General features: G+C 46.7%; 1 protein-coding gene across 6 annotated transcripts in view; it reads right to left on the bottom strand.

Annotated features, from left to right (window-relative positions):
* CUL1 (cullin 1) overlaps window positions 1-12,518 on the bottom strand; it is a 99,919-nt gene extending 87,401 nt beyond the window's left edge. The window contains exons 1-2 of one of the 6 annotated variants that reach the window (XM_072762797.1): window positions 12,403-12,518; window positions 10,940-11,003 (exon numbers count right to left, since the gene is read on the bottom strand). The gene's annotated coding sequence lies outside the window, so the exon portion shown is untranslated. Of the gene's footprint in view, window positions 1-10,939; window positions 11,004-11,946; window positions 12,112-12,186; window positions 12,359-12,402 lie in introns of those variants that run through there. The other 5 variants (XM_072762795.1, XM_072762796.1, XM_072762800.1 and 2 more) reach the window with 5 other exon arrangements.
* Between the last annotated feature and the right edge of the window lie 7,132 nt (window positions 12,519-19,650).

The raw sequence follows: 19,650 nt of genomic DNA on the forward strand, positions 1-19,650 counted from the left end.
ATACTGGTGGTACCGGAAACATATTCAGGCCACTGAGGATGTATATCCAGACCTGCAGCTAGGGTGGCACAATCACAGGCCGCATACAGGTAGCCAGTCTCTCCCTCTCCCGGTGAGGTGCAGACCCAAGGGCTGCTGCAGGAAAGGGTGTTTTACCACAACCGCTATAACTTTCATTTAAATGAAGTTTCAACTCATAGTCCCCACAATGCCCTTCAACTCATTTCCAAATTTTCCGCAAGTGTGGTGAACAGTTTGCCCTCTAGTGGGTGAGTGCTAAATGAGTGGCTGGTGAAAGCCACCCCATCTCTAGGTGAACCAGTCACCTAATCTGGGGTTTCTCAATCATCACTTCTCTTAATTTTTAATTAATACTAAAAAAATCAACCCTGAGGGCACCCGGTCACTCCGTAGAGCATGCAACTCTTGATCTTGGGGTCACAAGTTTAAGTCCCACATTGGATAGATACTACTTCAAACAAGCAAGCAAACAAAACCTTAAAAAAAAAAAAATCCAACCCTGAGCCAAAATTCTGGTCAGCCACTTTCCCTGGCTAAGCAAACTTTCAAAGACACTTCACATTTCATTCCAAATTGGTTTAAAAAGGCTAAACTGGGGGCCTGATTGGCTCAGCCGGTTAAGCGTCCAACTTTTGATTTTTGGCTCAGGTGGTGATCTTATCAGGGTCACTGAGATCAAGCCTCACACTGGCCTCCTCCCTGGGCATGGAACCTGCCTAAAATTCATTCTCTCCATTTCTTTTCTTTCCTTCTTTCTTTCTCTCTTCCTTCCTTCCTTCCTTCCTTCTTTCTCTCTCTCTCCCCACTCTCCCTCGCCCCATTAAAAAAAAAAAAAAAGGATAAACAGTCCAACCTCAAACTCTGATTTACAACTTTTACATTCTGATTTGTTTTGAATACATTTTAACAATTTATTCACCCTCCTGAAGATACCAAAGGAAATCACGAATCATCTTCCTTTAGATGAAATGTTCCCAGTGCGTGGACCAATCTTGATTTCTAAGGTTACTCTGAGCTTGATGCCTCCTACTGCTCCCATGGGTCCACCTGTCAGAGATCCGCACCCCCTTCTGTGCACATGATCAGCTGCTGCACAGGATAAGCAGCTTGCTGAGAAAGTCATTAGTAGCTACTACAACATCAAGTACTTGTATTTTCTGACATTATAAATACAGGAGAAAAGGTATGGTGATGAAACATAATACACAAGTGTGTGTATATAAACCTGGGCTTTGAGTCAATCGAATGTAAAATTAAATTCAGTCTCTCAATTATTTGAGTAGATCTTCTAAGCCCATGAAAACATGCCATTTGAGGATAACCTTCAGTAACAGAGGGTTTGTGGGGTGTTTTTGGAGGCAGGTGGGAAAGTTTTTTTTTTTTCTCTCTCTTTTAAATCTAGTTCCCCACCTTGACTCAAAACAATCTAGCTATATCCATAACAAAGGGAAAAATGTAGTAAACCCAAAACAACAGCTTCCCTTAAGAGGATTCTGAAACACCTCTAATGCTAGATTCCTGGCCTGTTCACTTTTTCTTTTTTAAAACTGAACTGCTCCAAGTCAAGATATCTCCTAGTTGCAGAAATTTGTAGCAAATAGTTCATTTCTCTCACAGGGTATATACAACTAACTGGTTTTTGTAGTCACCATAAAACTGGTGTTTTTTAGATTATTTAGGGGCAGAAGAAAACAAAAAAGGCTCTCTTGCACCTCTACAATAATTAAAATGCACACATAAATATGAATAAAGAGGGCACGTGGGTGGCTCAATCAGTTAACTATCTGACTCTTAGTTTTGGCTCAGATCATGATCCTAGGTGAGATGGGATCTTAGGCTCTGAGCTGAGAGCAGAGCCCACTTAAGATCCGCCCCCCCCCCCCCACACACACACACCATGTGCTCTCTCGCTCTCTCAGATAAATAAATCTTTAAAAAAAAAAAAAAAAAAGGATACTCCAGAGGGCTTGGGTTTCAGAAACAGCTCAATCTTCTAAAATAAAACTTACACATCAACACTGCAAAGAAACCAACTTATGCAAGGTATAAGTGCAATGAACTATCTAGAAAGAAGCACATTTTAGGATTAATCTTTTTTTCAGACCACAGAGTATGTATTTGTTTACTTAAGTCTATACTAACACCTTCAATAAAACAAAACCTTCTCCCCCGCATTTGGGAAAAAAAAAAAATCCTCTTTTTAATGTGAAACTGTAATTCCATTCACTGCTGCCAAGGGAGTCATCCGATTGTGTTTTAAAATTACTTTTCACTACAGCCATTAAGGGAATCTACTGTCCTAGTTACACACACACACTCACCTGATAGATCTACCAAAAAGACAACATGGAAGTTTACCTTATACCACAGCTAAATGGGCAAAAGGAAATTTTAGTGTAATATGGCTTGTTGGTTAGTCTGTGAATTCTTTAACCATAGACATTTTCCAAAAACTAGCCTTATCAAAGGAAAATTTCTACACTGCGGATAAAATCTCAAAGTTAACAGAACTCCCCCAAATTGGTTTGATTTACTGAAATTCCATTACATTTTATCATAGAGATCGTATTCCCAGTTTGAAGAATCAAGACAGGACAAACAGCCAGAAACATACCCAGCGGCCTGCTGTCAAGTGGGCCGGGCAGCATGCTAGCCTTGTGCCCAGAGTTGGACTGGCAATACTTTTTGGAGCTTCTGGGGACGGGGTGGGGTCGTGAGGTAAAGGATGGTCAAGAACCAAAAGTAGAGGGGATCCCCGGGTGGCTCAGTGCTTTAGCGCCTGCCTTCGGCCCAGGGCATGATCCTGGAGTCCTAGGATGAGTCCCGTGTCGCACTCCCTGCATGGAGCCTGCTTCTCCCTCTGCCTGTGTCTCTGCCTCTCTCGTTCTCTCGCTCGCTCTCTGTTGTCTCTCATGAATAAACTCTTAAAAAAAAAAATCTTGAAAAAAAAGAAACAAAAGCAAAGCCCATGCTACCAAATCACGGCAACTCCAAGGGCTCTCGTCTCCAGACCCACACCAAATCTTGAATATGGGTGAAGTAGTATGACGAGGTACAAGTGACACAAAGCTGGTGCTAGAACCCCAAGAGAAGGTGCGAGTACAGAGCACCGTGAAGAAAGGACTGGTAAGATTGGGTAGCTCACTGGACATGGACAGGAGGGGAACACACTGGTCTCAAGATGCTCGCAAGAGGGAAGCAAGAGAGGGGAGCCTGGGGCAAGTGGAGCCAGAAGGCAGGGTGGCCGGGCTGGACAGAGAGCAGGACAGGAGTGAAGCTCAGCAGGAGGCCGGTGAGCCAACAGCTGGAACTATCACATCTGCTTTGGCCCCAACAACTGGAAAGCCTCACAGCAAAAAAAACTAGAACAGAGAATCAAGTCAAAGAGGGTTCTCCTGAATGGACGTCCCTCAGGAGAAGAAAAGATATAACACAGAGGAGCACAGTATTCTCTGCGGAAGCGAATGTCGAGAGATCTTTCTAGAAGAAAAAGGCTCAGCCGAGACTCAGCGGAGAACTTTGGGCATCGCTGCATGTTGCGTCCCTCTCCTTCAAAGAGGCTGAAACACTCCAGAACACAGACCTTCTCAAACCAACCTGATCTAACGTCTCCTGTGAACACAGTTCACACTGGAAACCATTGAGCTAGAAATGCAGGAGAACCAGAGTCACGCACCAGGGATGAATCTAGGAGAATAAAGAGACATGAAGTCTGATTTCTGGTGGACTGAAATGCTTTTTCAGTAGAGGCAGTATAGAGTTTTAAAGGAAAAAAAAATTTTTTTTGAAATATCTTTGTAGTTAATGTCATAAACCAGTCTTTTCCAGGTTTTAAAAGTACTTTTAATACAACAGCACCAACAAAACGTGAGTTATGCACACTTTGGTTTTATTGTTGTTCCTCAGCAGTGATTATAGATTAATGCAACCCATGCACCTAAAATTTTTTTAGATACTTCCTATAATAGCATGTAGGATTCAGACGTGGAATAAAGTGAAGCAGAAGTTGTTTCTGGACAACTACACATATTACTGTATTCATGGGGATCCCGTCACTTCCCACACTGCTCCAAAGAACACAAGCATTTCCAGACTTGATCAGTGCTTCAAGTCAGGTCAAAAATGAACGTGTCGATTTACTACTACTACTTGCTACTGCAAGACACTTATTTTTCACATTCTAGATTCTAACATCAGGATGTGTTCCACAAAACAAAATGCATTCTTTACTATGGTGGTGGGGTTTCTTCCCTCAAAGGCTATACTCAGGGTACAGACATACCCTGCAAGAACCAATCTCCTGTAAGATATACATCTCCCTGTGAAGGCAATGTATATTAACCTATGTAAGGTCATACTCAATATGCAACCCAGCATTTCCTAAATTTATTTATTCACGGATCTTCCCACCCAACCTCCTACCTTATGAGTCTCACAGATCATAGACAGGCAACTATTGCTCTAAACAAATAAATAAAAATACTGAAAATGCAGTCACGTGTGGAGGAAACATGTAGTAAAGTTGAGCACTGTCATTCTAAAAATAGTGACCAAAAAATAAACCAACAAAAGCAAATGAAGCTTCACAATATAAGAGTGATTATATGCATGACAGGCTCACCAGAGAAAGGCCGCAGCTAAACTGCAGACATTAAAAACCACCCATTCATGCAGAGTCCCCCTACACAACATTTCCGAAGGTGCCACCCAAGGGAGAACTCTGGGCAGACTGCCCAAAAGGCTGAGCATCTTCAGCATCACTAGGCTTTGCCCAGCTTTGTGTTTTTCCGGTCCTCCTGTTGGTAGGGTTTCTTCAGCATATCAAATAGCAGACCCAGACTGGGGGAGTCTCTGAACACCAGAAAGACGTTCCGGGACCGTGTCCACGGCTACCATCAACCAGGGACACAGAGAAAAGGCTTCGGTCCAAAGTGGCGCTTGTGCAAGCAGCAGAGAGCCAAGGGGGAGCAGTTCCAAAGTCACCAGCGTGGCTTCGGCCCCACCCCTGGGGCCCCACCCACATACATACTAGGTGCCGAGTAAACAGGGGTTATTATTTCCTGTAAGATGAACCTGCAAGAAAATCTCTCAGATTTTAAATCTTCAACACGGTGGAAGTCCGAAGAAACCACGCTTGGACTTTCTCTTCTCTATGTTCCTGCAAGCCAAAGGCGCCCCCAGCCTTCCGTCCACCCTGCAGGGAGGGAGGTCTGAGACCTGTCCCTTTCCCCACGTCCTGACTTCTGGCTGTTCCTCAGGCACACTTAACTAATTTCTACATAGTAAAGGTATTTTATTCCTGGTATTCGGTGTACCTCTTTTCTCATCATTCCAAAGGCATTCCCCATTTGTCATTTAGAATACATTTCTTAAGTCGATGGAAACATTTTAATTTTCCAAGCTATAGCACAAGGTATGGCAATGAAATTTTCTTCCAATTTTTAGCAAATTTATATGAAGCATAACGACAATAGGTTTAAACATTCAATTTAAGGGGCATCTGGGTGGCTCAGTGGTTGACCGTCTGCCTTTGGCTCTCAGGTCGTGATCCTGGAGTCCTGGAATCGAGTGCCACATCAGGCTCCCCATAGGGAGCCTGCTTCTCCCTCTGCCTGTGTCTCTGCCTCTCTATGTCTCTCATGAATAAATAAATGAAATCTTTAAAAAAAGACAAAAAATGCAATTTAAAAACACACCTATTATTACTAGAAGTTATGAAGTAACCATAAAAGAATAGGAAGTTCACAGTATCACTAAGAAAAGCTTCCACACTCAAAACAGTCAGTACAGAATTTGGTGGTATAATCTAATAAAATATCAAAACGTTAAGTGAATTTTGTGAAATTAAGATGGTTTCATGGAAAGCACGAAATCCGCAGGGACCCGAAGTAGCTGAAGGCTGAAGAGGTGGAGGGGAAGCAGTCCTGCCCTCACACACTGAACCCTCCATGCTAGCTTGGTGCCAGCTCGCCCAGACAGGGATGGCTCGCAAAGCTACTGCAAGGCCTTTCCAGCGTGACACCAAGCAGAAACACCTCGCTGGCAAGGAGTCACACTTCTTGGTTGTTTTCTAAATACATGGGCACTGCAGAAAACTGGAGGAAAAAAAATGAAAACAAGAGTAGCCTAAAAATAATCCATAAATCCACTGCTCAGAGATAATCACTTTTATCCTTTTGGTTTAGGATTTTTTTTTTTAACGTATATACTCACCAACAACCCAAAATTTTAGATGTGACATATATTGTTTTATAGCATGTTTCTGTCATTTAATATTTATTGGATAATAATTGAATACAGAATCACAGATGCTAAGTTATCTAAAAATGATCAAATAATCATCCTTAATAGCAAAAAACTGAAAACACATGCTCAAAAAAGGTGTTAAATAAGTGTCCTAGTGACAGAGTATTAATCTACTAATCATTTTCTTTTCTTGGACGAAATTTCAGAAGCGGATTAGCTATTTCAAAGGGCACACATATTTGTAAGCTTTTGTCATGTACTTTTTTTAAAGATGTTATTTTTTTACTCATGAGAGACACAGAGAGTGAGAGGCAGACACACAGGCAGAGGGAGAGGCAGGCTCCTCGCGGGAAGGCCAATGCAGAACTCGATCCCAGGACCCGGGAATCACAACCTGAGCCGAAGGCAGAAGTTCAACCACTGAGCCACCCAGGTGTCACTTGTCATGTATTTCTCTCAGAAAAGTCACACTAAATTACATTCTTTCTAGCAACGTATGAGTGGGTTCGTTTCTCCATACCCTCACCAGAAGTGGTTTCTTTTTTAAGCTTCGCCCAGTATGTAAGAGCAGCATCTCACTGATGGGCATTTCTCAAAGGAGTACTGCTGGTGAAGCTGAAACTCTTCATGTTTCCTTCTTTTATAAACTGCCAGTCTGCCCACTTTTTGTCCATGTCAGAGGAACGGGTCTTCTTTATCCTCTTGGTTTATAAGCCCTCTTTTGACAGTAAGGAGAGTTAAACTGCTTATAAGTTACAGTATTTCTCAGTCTGCCACCTGCCCTTAGTCTGTTTATGGCACTTTAGCATACAGAAGCTTAATAATTCTGACTTTTTTCCTTTACAGAAATTTTTTCCTTTACAGTTCCTACTTTGGGTGTTGTGCTGGGAGAGGCTTTTATCAGCCTAAAATCATCTGTATTATCTTTTGTTTCTTAAAACATTTTTTGGAGGACACCTGGGTGGCTCAGCAGTTGTGTGTCTGCCTTCGGCCCAGGGTGTGATCCTGGCGTCCTAGGATCGAGTCCCACATCGGGCTCCCTGTGGGGAGCCTGCTTCTCCCTCTGCCTGTGTCCCTTCCTCTCTCTGTGTCTCTCATGAATAAATAGATAAAATCTTTTAAAGAAAAATCTGAGGGGGAATGATATTAAAAAGCACACAAGTTCACCAAACTAAGATTACAATCATTTTGCACCACTTTAAATATTTTTCACCAGCGCATACACACCTTATGCACACAGATCTTAAATGGTTGCATGGATTTCATACAACCTGTTTTCCAAAATATTTTCTCACACAGGCCTTTTTAAAAATTGCAACTTGTGGGGCACCTCGGTGGCACAGTGGGTTAAGCTTAGTTTCGACCCAGGTCATGATCTCAGGGTCATGAGATGGAGCCCTGCACTGGGCTCTGCACTCAGTGTGGAGTCGGCTTAAGACTCTCCCTCTCCTTCTGCCCCTCCCGCTCATGCTCTCTCCCTCAAATAAATTAAATTAATAAATTGTATTTATTTATTAGATCTGAACGGTGTTAAAATGGGTTTTATAAATTTGTGCCAATTTAATGATGGTCTGAGGTTCCAGAACTTTCATTTCTATCCCATCAGTGTCCAATTACTCTCCTTCAGCGTCTACCAGTTACTGAAAGACCAAGAATAAGCTCACACTTGGTGATCAACCAGAGTTCTGCATAGTGGGCTCTGTCATAGTCATTGACTATCAATCCTTAAAGCATTTTCATTCTGATCTCTTCTCCCCTTCCCCTTTCATATAAAACACTGAGGAAGCATCTGGTTGTAAGGGGGAGCTCTGAAGTCCCCCTGCCCTGCTTCAGGCTTCACCACCCACTAGGCCTGATCTTAACCACCAGCAGCCTCAGTTTCTCCACCTGTACGTTGTAAGGTGGAACCGAGGACGGTACTTAACGCTCCCTACAAGAAGTGGAAGCCCTGGAGGGGATTCCGCTTACTCGATGCACGTTTCCCAAGGGAAAAAATTTAAATGAATCTCAAACTTAGGCTTCACAAGTCTGCTTTTCAAACATGAGTAAGATTATGCTTTAGAAAGAAGACAGTTTTCCAAATGCTGTTAAAAGCGATGACATTCCCACAGAATCCACACACTTTGAGAAGGCCTAAAGAAATCTTAAAATAGTATCAATTAAAAACCATCTTATTTTTTTTTTTTTTACAAATGAGGAAATACAGGCCCAGCAAAATTAAGCTAGAATTAGACCTCAGGTCTTCTCTACCAAGCAAAATGTTCTATGCAAAATGTCCTAAGTAAAAATAAATGAACGAATAAACAACAGACACATGGCTGGAAAATATCTGTATGAATAAATGTTTTAACATCATTAAGTATCATAATTCTGTTTACAGCACGCATTATCAAATGTACATGTTATAAACAGGGAGCTGAAAAGTCCTCAGTAATAGAATGGAGTTAAGGGTTTTACTCAAATATAATGTATTCTTCATTTAATGTTTACTTCTCAGTTTTGAAAAGCAAACAAATACACTTTACTGAGAAAATACTAGGTAACAGAAAAAAGAGCAAGGTGAGCCTAGAACTGGCCCTTAAAAATGGTAAACTTTTTTCTAGGCACATCTACTAAAAGACAATTCGAGGGCAGCCCGGGTGGCTCAGTGGTTCAGCGTCGCCTTCAGCCCAGGGCCTGATCCTGGAGACCCAGGATCGAGTCTCACGTCAGGCTCCCTGCATGGAGCCCGCTTCTCCCTCTGCCTGTGTCTCTGCTGTGCTCTCATTCATAAATAAAAAATTAAAAAAAAAAAAAAAAAAAGACAATTCAAAACAAGCCCATGGTCCCCCAAAGACATCATATTCCAGACTGACTCAACTGCTGAGGACAGAAGACCTGTGGCTTTGGAAGCCATGTAGGGCTGAAACAGCAAAGAACAAAAATACACACACATTCCTAAATTTTGAGGGCCCTCATTTTTAATTTGAACGGCAAGTAGCAAGTCAATTTAAAGTGCTCATTTTGGGGTGCCTGGCTAGCTCAGTCAGAAGAGCACTCTACTCCTGATTTTGGGGTTGTGGGTTTGAGACTCACATTGGGTGAAAAAAATACAAATCTTAAAAAAAAAAATAAAGTACTTCATTTTAATTTTCCAAGTTCAAAGAAAGGTACACTAAGCCTGCTGGGTATACTGGAGGTAAATTTCTGAACAAAGGCCCACAAGGACCCAAGAACGGCCTCTCTTGCAAAAGAGGTCACATCCGACTCCAGTAGCACCGGCACCACCGGGGGCTGGGCGTGCCCTATCTCTACAACAGGGAAGAGCCTCAGCTACCAAGGGATTTCATTTCAAAAGCAAGACTACAATATTTAACCTGGGGGCAAATACTTCAATCCTCTGCTGGATAGATTAGATAGATAGATAGATAGATAGATAGATAGATAAATAAATAAATAGCTGCACCTTACAACTAGTTCCCAAGGAAAAAAGCTAATTGAAGTTTCACCACTTGTTAACACTTTCCTGGATTCCCACTGCTGAAGAAAACCTGAGTATTTTTCTGTTGGGGCACTATATTCGATCCAACGATGACCCAATGATAATGAAACTTTCATTCTTACCAGCATAAGCAGGGTTTTCTGCAGCCCACATTAGAAGTGGTCAAACACCGGGTATCAGAATCATTCCAGATTTACTCATTCAAAAGACAACTGGGATACCAAGTTCCATGCTACTTTGGGGAGGCAAAAGGAAGGCATATCCCCTACCTTCAAGGAATTCATAGCCTGAAATGCATAAAGGCTGCAATGACAACACTAAGTTAATCACCCCTAGCAGACAATATTCAGCAAGAGGCAAAGGAGTCTTAGGGGCTGTGACATGGAAGCAGACTGCAGAACCAGTCCAGCCATTCCTGTGTCCCTCTGGCCTCTTGATGTGGCCTCCCAGACATTAGGACTGGGAGACACGGCTGCAAGGACCTGAGCATGTGGCTGAGAGAGGGAGGGTATTCAAAATTAAAAGCCTAAGCCTGTCTACAGTGTCTCCTTTTTCTTTTTGGCAAAATCGTTTTTAAAAGACGGTGCCGACGAGGAAAAAAAAAAGCCTAATATCTTCAGAGAGTAAGATGCGCAGCCTCCCGAAACCTCCAAAAATGGGCACAGTGGGGTTTAAAGCTTGCGCGCTTGGGAACTGGAAATGCGGTGCTATTTGACAACATGGAAAGCAACACACAGCACTTCCACTCAAAAAAAAAAAAAAAAAACCAAAAAAACCCCTAATATCCAAGCACCCTTTTTCAAACAAAGAAAACCCAAATTTCTTTTCCCACAAAACGGCTGGTTTTTGCTTTCCAACATTTCCGCTCTCGCTACACAAAGCCATAAGCTCTCCAGGGTTTCAGAGAATCAGGTAGACGAGGGGGAGGAGGTGTTAAACGCAAAACTGCACACGCTGCGGCGGGGCGTTGTGCACAAGGGTCAGGTCCCACACACTCAGGGCTCCAGGTAAAGCGAATTTAGGGGCCCTTCCGTCACTCCGCCGAGAGCGTTTCGTTTCCCACGACAGCGTGACCGCTTGCTCCACTCTTCACTTTGTCTCAAACGCCACAGTCCAGGGAAGGGGCAATTACCCGCAGCAGCGAATACGGGACCGAGGACGCGGACTGCGATTCCGCGTTTGCACACTTACCGCCGCTAACCCCAAATACGAACTAAAGAGCGACCGCCTCGTGATCCAATCGGAACAGAGAATCCTGTTTTTGGCAAAAGAGAGAGAGAGAGAGAGAAAACCCTCAACTTTGGGGCTCAAGTCTCCAGGAACGTTGCCCAAGCGCCTCCCTCTCCCCTTAGCCATGTGGGCCACCGACCCCGGCGCTGCACAGGTGGGGGGGAGGGGCGACCCCGCCCGCGCCGGGTTACCTGCGGGGTCAGCGCGCGCTCCCGCCGGCCGCAGGGCCGGGGGCGCGCCGAGGCCCGGCCCGACTCGCGGGCGCCGGGGGGCGCCGGGGGGCACCGGGGGTCGCCGGGGGGCTCCGTCCCGTCGGCCGCCGCGCCCGCACCCCGCGCGCCCCCCCGGGCCGAGCGGCGACTGTTGCCCAATAATCGCGACCTGCCCCGTCGCAACAATGCGGGGCCCGGGAGCAGAGCCCGGCTCCGCGGCTCCCCCGGCGCCCCAGCCCGGTACTTTCTTGAGCGCGAGTCGGAGGGGGAAGCGCCGCGCGGGGGGGGGGGGGGGGCGAGCCCGGGCGCCCCGAGGGGCCGCACGACAGGCCGGGCCCGGTCGCCGCCGGGGGAGAGGCCGGCGCCACAAGGCCGCCGCCTCAGACGCGGTGAATCCGGCTTCTTCTTTTTTTTTTCTTTTTTTTTTTTTAAATCCCCTCCCCGCGCCCCGGAGCGTGGTCCAGGCCTGGCCGCACCGAGCCCGAGCCCGCGCCCGCGCCCGCGCAGGCCGCAGCCGGCCGCGGTGACTCAGGCCCGGGCCCCGCTCGCTCCCCGCGCGCCCCGGCGTCCTCCGCCCACGAGTCCGCCGGCCCGGCCGCCATATGCCGGCCCGCGGCGCCTCAGGCCTCGCCGGGCGCCTGGGCTCGGCCGCCGCGGCCCCGCCACTGCGACACCGCGGCTCCGGCCCGGGCCTGCGCCGCCGCCGCCGCCCGCCCGCCCCGGCCCCGGCCCGCGCCGCCCGCCGCCGCCACTCACCCGCGTCGCCCTGCGGCCTAGAGGGCTCGGCGACGCCTCCGCCTGGCCGCGGGCCGGCCCCGGTCGCCTCCCCGTCCCGCCGACGTCTGGCCGCGTCCCTCAGCGCGGGGCCGCCCCGCCTGGAGCTGCGCGCGACACGGCTCCCGCCCCCTCCCCCTGCCCGCCGCCGCCGCCGCCGCCGCCGCCGCGCAACCTCCGCCCTCCCGCCTTCCCCGCCGCTCCCCGCCCTCCCGGCCTCACCGGCTCCGGCTCCCGCGGGGGAGAGGCTGCGGGGGGAGGGCCGGAACGCGCCGCCATCGGCGTCCGGGGCGGGGGAGCCGGGAAACCGCCGCCGCCATCTCCTCACAAGCCCGCGGCGCGGGAGGGGCCCGGAAGCCTCCCCGCGGCGCGGCCCTGCCCTGCCCTGCCCTGCCCTGCCCGGGGCGCCCCCGGCCCCGCGCCCGGCCGGCTCCCTACCTGGACGCCCGCGGCCCGACCCTCCTCCGCGCCTCCGGGCGCCTCCCGACGCCCGCTTCCCGCCACTTCGGCCCTCACGAGGAGGGGTCGCCCTGTCAGGTCACGGGGGGGGGGGGGGCGGGGAGGGCCGCCGCGGGCGGAGCGGCCCCGAGACACCCGGGGGGGGGGCCCCGCTGCACCTGCAGCCTGGGCCGGGGCCGCGTGCCCTGCCGAGGGGGCGTCTCCGCAGGAAAACCCGGCGGGGACGGAGGCCCCATCGGGCGGGCGGAGGCGCCAGGTGCGGGTGCTCGGCGGCGACCTCAGGGAACACGCCCTCACGTGTGCCCTGACGGGCGCCCGGGCGCTTGGGGCGACTCCGAGACTCTGATTCCGGCAGCACAGCCGGCCGCGGGCCTCCGAAGGTGACAGAGGTGACAGGTGCCCACGGCGGCGCCCCGCCACGTCCCCGGGAGCCGGCCCGGCCCGCGGACACGCGAGGAAGGCGCCCCCGTGGTCCCGTCTGGGCAGAAGATGTGGCGGATGCGACTTCCTGCTTTGCTCCTGACTAAGACGGAGCAGGGACTCTGCTGCCACCCCCTCGGGCGCAGGTCCTAGGCCTACAGCGCGGAGCTGCCCCCAGAGCCCACCGTTCGCCCTCAGTGACGGGTTCTCCTCGGAAGAACTACCCGCCCGTGCCACGTGGCTCCTTCTGTGGAGACGTGGCCCCTGGGGACACGAGGCGCCTTTGGAAGCGCTGCCCGTCCCCAGAGCGTGTGGCCTCGGCCTGTGCAAGGGTCTCGGAACTCTCGCCTCATGTCCTGTTCTTGTAAATAACCTGGTCCAAAGAACACGACATCCGTTGAGCCATGTCCCGTGGGCACATGCTAAGACCGCAAGGAGAGACGCAAGGCTTGTCCCCGGGGCAGGGCCTTCCACCACACCTACATGGCTTCCCGTTTGCGGCCTTCATTCCTCCCCTTTCCCCTTTTTACTGGAACCTGAGCTTTCCCCAGACGATGACCTTCCTCATCCCCCCTAACCTGTGCTCTTCAGTATTCTCTTTCGATTCGGCCTCGGTGTCTGGCACCTCACACAGCTGATGTACCAGCCGAGTGGGCCACCTCTCCCTTTACTGCGCATCCCATTCTCTGCTTTTCTTGGAGAGAAGTATCTCATCCACCCATCCCACCCTCTCCGCTTCTCCCTGCCTTGGTCCAGGTTGTTGACTTCCTTCTGTCCTTTACTCTCTTCCCATCTGCACTATCATTCTTAGCAGTTAGACTATTCCATTGGCTTTTATTTTTTTATTTTTATTATTTATTTATTTATTTATTTATTTATTTATTTATTTATTTATTTTTATTTCCATTGGCTTTTATTGCCCCTTCACGACCAGGCTGCACCTACACCCCTCCTACTCTGGGCGGGTGACCTTGCCTTAGACCTAACAGATCAAGGCCATCTACTCTCCTTTCACTCCAAAAAATCCTTTCCCCATCTTGGCAAAATTGATGTCCTCCTTTCAGATGACGCAAAGTTTGGAGGGATGAAGGACCTGGGTAGATGTCAGAATCAAAACTCAAAATAGTCTCAGACTACAATATTAGGCCCAAACCAATGAAATAAAATATAACTTTTTACAATATAACCTTATGATATGATGAAGTTTTAGATTTAGGCAGACCCTGGTTTATATCCAGACTCAAACTATGTTTTCCTCTAGTTAAATCAGCTGTTAGAATGGCGGTAAAAAGCCCTACCTCTTAAGGTTGTTGGAAAGAGTAATTCCTCTAAAATCCCAGCATAATTCCCAAACACTAAGTATTAGTTCCCTTTCTTTCCGTGTCTTCCATAAAGTATCTTCCATTTTCTAAATCCTGGGGGCCTGAAAACTCAAAATTCTGGCTCATTTACCTTGTACCCCAGAGCTAGTCACCACATCCTAGAGAAATCCTCTATTTTGGCTCAGTCTGTGAGGTCAGACATTATCATGACCATACCCAACTTCCAGTGAAGAATCCTAGGACTCAGAGAGATAGTAGGCAATTTGCTTCAAATCACTCAGCTTGGTCAGCAGCATAACCTGATCCAGTAATTCCCAGGTCCATACACATCCACTAGTTCACCAAGATATATTCCCACACCTATATTGTTCCTTTAACCTTCTAAATGGTTTTCCTGGTTCTGATCTCTTGTCTGTCCTTCCAGCCTGTGCAGTGACTGACTACGGAGGATTCTTTCCTAGCTGATACCTTCATCACTATATCTTTGTCCTTTCAAACTTTTTAATGCCCCCTCCCCCCCCCCCCCCACACACACACGCGTGCGCGCCACTGTTCATAGGGATCAGTCCAAGCAAGCTCTGACCTCGCATTTAAGATTGGCCACAATCTTGTCCTAGCTTACTCTCCCTAATTTATTTCTAGCCACCTCCCAAAAGGAAGTCCCAACTTCACTCGGTCTTGTTGGGCCTACTGTTGGCTCACAAATACCAGTCTTAAATCACTATTTACAAGTGCTTGCTTCCTCCCTTAACCAGAAATAGTTCCCTCTTCCTTTCTTACATTTGTAAACCTTGCTCTCTTTTTGAGATCCAGCTCACACCCCTCCCTCCAGGAAGCCTACCCTGCACCTTCTACCCAGGCTTTTGTGATCTCTTCCTAATTGCTGACTTCTCACATGTGCCTTTAAACTAGATGGTCTGTGCCTTGGGTCGTGCAGTAATTCCTGGGGACTTGAATACTGATTTCAAGGCTCATTCCAAATCTACTGAGTCAAAATTGGGTGGGCAGGGACAGGGAGGGAATTTGAAACTGTCACAGTTTATATCCTAGTTTTACTACCTACTGGGTAGCATTAAGTAAGTTACTTAACCTGTCTGTGCTTCAGTTTCTTCATGCAGGAAAAGAGGGTGATAATTGTGCTTCATATGAGGTGGTTGTGAATTAAATATCTAATGAACATAATCGATAGTAATGATGACGATGATGAAGAAGAAGGAATTACCCAGAGCCAGTCTAGTGACCTGAGTTTTGGGAACCACTGATTTAATAATGAACCTTCCTCTGCCAGAGTTTCACATATTATGACCTTAAAACTTCTGGTATTAGCATTATGACATATTACAATAAGTCTTATTGGTTTTGAAACTGTATTTTAAGGAAGACGAGCCAAGCAAACAGTTTTCCATTAAATGTGTTTATTGAATCCAAATCATGAAATGCACCTTAGGTGTGATTTTTAAAAAAAAAAAAAGAAAGAAAGAAAGAAAAAAACTAGTTCCTCTTAGAAAAACAGCTACACTACTATAACTATACAGGGACTCCAACCAGCTAAGTATTCAAAGGAAGCAGGAAAGAGATGAAATAATATCATGATTTCTTCCACTTAGGACAATGAGTCGTAAATTGTTTTTGAAGAAGCAGATTTTTATTTTTTGTTTTTATTTTATTTATTTATGATAGGCACACAGTGAAAGAGAGAGAGAGAGGCAGAGACATAGGCAGAGGGAGAAGCAGGCTCCATGCACTGGGAGCCCGACGTGGGATTCGATCCCGGGTCTCCAGGATCGTGCCCTGGGCCAAAGGCAGGCGCTAAACCGCTGCGCCACCCGGGGATCCCTGAAGAAGCAGATTTTTAAATCCTCTCCTTTAATTCATTAGAAAAAAAACTCAAAGTTCGTTTTGGTCCACCAGATTCCAAATCAACAATATTTTAATGGTACTAAAGGTAAAATGTATAAAAATTGGGAAGTGGAGATTTACTCACTGAAGTAGCAAACTAAATAAGTCTGAGTGGGGAATACCAGATGAGTAGTCCTATCTTCTCCACTCTTGACTTATAAATGACCTGTATCAACATACACAAAGGCCTTGTTTTTATTACCTGTAATTCACCAAAAATTTGTAGTGCCCTCTCTTAAAGACTTAAATAGCTCTGAGAGGGAACAGGGTTTGAGAGTCATTCACATGTCAGGATTAACTAGTTCCATCAGATTGCTTTTTTTCTAACAGAGGTCAGTAGCACCTGAAGAATGGAAACTTTTGGGCAAATCAAGCTTGGGAGAAACACAGAGCACCTGGGGTCCAGAGCTTTTGGGGAGAGGAGCTATAAGCAAAAGAACAAAATGAGGAAAGAAGATGGAAATATTTAAAAATATTATCTGTCCAACTTCAGATTTTACGTATTGAGAAGTCCTAGGCCTCTTGCTCTGGGGACCCGTGAGACACGAAATACTGTTGTAAGATAGTCCTGAGTTATGAAAGTCTTTGAGGTCTGACTTGGGAGACTTGACCACCATTGTAACATTCTGTTAGATTGGATCCTGTTAAATGACAACTCCTTTTCAAATGATCCGACTTAATCTCTATGAGACAATTATTCGGGAGTTCCAAAAACTGTCCTAGACCGCTACTTCCAGGAAGCTTTCTGTGACAACCCAGCCCCATTTCCTCTTGTGGATGAGGTACCTCTCTTTTGGGCCTCTTTTACACCATACGCATGCTGTTATGAAAGAGTTTATCAGCATTGCATTATAATATTTCCCTGCTCCATCTCCCACTCCCTCACAGGCTGCGAGCTCCTTGATTTTAGAGACTGTGTCTTTTATTACCGTGTCTGTAATACTTATCACAGTGCCTGGCACACAGTATACTGAAAGAACAGTTGGAACTTAACTCATGGATTAGTTAGGATGGTTTGTAATCTGAAACCCAATCGTGTCACTTTCCTACTCAAAGAACTAATTCTCTGTTTCCTACCAAAAGAATGCCAAACACCTCAGTCCTAATATTAAAACGCCCTCTACACCTTGGTTTCCATGGATCTACCCATACTTGTCCGTTCTGGTTTCTTCTACCTATCAAGCTAAATCCAAACTGGGCTCCCATGAACACCCAAGTAGGCTCCATGCATTTCTTCATGTAACTACATCTTCCCAGTCAATTGCTTTTCCCCAGTCCCTGCTAACCCAAATACAATCCATCTCGCTGGGCCTACCTTAAATACAATCTCCTTAGTGAAACTATTCCTGCTCCTCTGTCTGATGTGAATTCCACCCTTCCCTCACACTGGGTCAGCTTCTTGAGGACATTCTTAAACAAGTCGCTATAGGACTGTATCAGTCAAGATCCTTCAGAGAAACAGAACCAGCAGCATGTATATATAGAGAGTTCTATGTATATACCAATGGGACATATATACATGCATATATATATGTATATATACGAGAAAGAGAGAGAAATTATAAAGAATTGGCTCGTGATTATGGAGACTGGCACGTCCAAAATCTGCAGAGTGGGCCAGCATGATGGAGACGGAGGGAAGAACAGATGCTGCAGCCTGGGTCTGAATGCCTCTGCTGGCTCAACTGCCTCTTGTTCAGGGAAGGTCAGTCTTGGTTCTAGGCAGGCCTTCAACTGATTGGATGAGACCCACCCACACTGCAGAGGGCAATCTGCTTTACTCAAAGTCCATTGATTGAATTGTTTCTTTCATCCAAAAAACACTCTCACAGAAACATCCAGAATAATGTTTGACTAAATATCACAGCACCATGGCCCAGCCAAGTTGACACATGAATGTAATGTTTGTAAGCACTGAGCAAAATATCCTGGACATAGCAAAGAACATTTCATTTCTTTAGAAAGTAGCTTATACTCATTGCCTCTGGTTTCACACCTCCTGGGCACTCTTTGAGCCACTTCTATCCACCTTATTTAATCCAACAGTTTCTCCTCTGCACTTGGTATCCTTCCAGCCTGCTGTCCCATCCTGAAACTTGTCATTCTTTGGCTCCCAACCCCCAACACTCTCATAGCTCTTCCAACCTATCTGATAACTCTTTCTTCATATGGCTCTCTTCTACCCACCACTTAAACATGAAGATTTTATTCTTGGGGATCTTTTCTTGCTACATTCTCTTTTTGTGAGATTTTGTCATTCTCATGGCTTCAATTGTCAACTATAACAAATTACCATCTCTAACTCAATCTAGGGATACATCTAGGTTTATGATACCTGACATTTATACAGTTTGGGGGGAAGGCAATTCTCTCTTTATTATTTTTTAAATTTTTTTATCTCTCTTTTTAAAAGATTGTATTTATTTATTTATTTGAGAGAGAGAGAGAGAGCATACAGAGGGAGAGGGAGAAGCAGACTCCCTGCTGAGCAGGGGAGCCTGACATGGGGCTGGATCCCAGGATCCCAGGATCATGACCTGAGCCAAAGGCACATGCTTAACCAACTGAGCCACCCAGACACCCTGGAAGGATGTTCTTAACAAAATCTCTATGCTAAGATAGCTAGCAAAAACTTAACTCTATATGGAAGCTATACAGATGTACCCCATTAATCCCAAACAGTAGGTGTTCCTTACTTAGCTTCCCCTAAACAGATTCCCCCAAATGTCTGAAGCACTTCAATGCCCTTGGATCTGAAGGTAAGGTGAGAGGAAGTTGGGGTGTGATAAGGTAACAGTCACAGTTTTCATTAATGTCAGCTACAACAACCGACTTCTGAAGTATTTGCAAACACACACAACTGCATGAGTATAGAGTCGGGGTGGGGTGGGAGTGCCTGCCAGCAGCTTGGAAGGACTCATGCATGGGATGGGAGGAGCCCTGAAGCTAAAACTTCACGACCTTTGAGCTATCCATCTCTGTGTTCAGCCTCAACCTCTCCCACGTTCCAGGTCACTTATTCCACCTGTTTGCAGATGCCTGTACTTGAATGTCCCTCCTCTGTGAGATCATTTGGCCTCAAACAAAGCCCACTATTCTTTCTTCTCCCCCGACCCATCCTGTATCTCCTTTGTTTTTTGTCTCTGGGATTGGCAGCACCACCTACCCAGCCATTCAAGGGAGATGACTCAGTTTTTTGTTTTTGTTTTTGGTTTTTTTTTTTTACCTCTGCCCTCTTTTTTCACCTCCATATCCACTTGTTCATTAAATCCTATCAACTTGAGACCTGGGGTTAGCTTGCATTTGGACCAATCCAGTGGCCTCCTTGCTGGCCTCCCTGCCTCCTTCTAATTCATTCTCCACATAGCCATGGAATTATCTTTTTCTTTTTTTTTTTTTTAAGATTTATTTGAAAGGGGGGGGGCCAGGGGAGGGTGAGAGGGAAAGAGAGTCCCAAGCAGACTCCGAGCTGAGTACCAAACGTGACACAGAGCTCCATCTCATGACCCTGACGTCATGACCTGAGCTGAAACCGAGAGCCAGCGCTTAACCAACTATGACACCCAGGTGCCCCTGGAATTATCTT

This window comes from Vulpes vulpes, chromosome 7, assembly GCF_048418805.1.
Source record: "Vulpes vulpes isolate BD-2025 chromosome 7, VulVul3, whole genome shotgun sequence".
NCBI classification, from domain to species: domain Eukaryota; kingdom Metazoa; phylum Chordata; class Mammalia; order Carnivora; family Canidae; genus Vulpes; species Vulpes vulpes.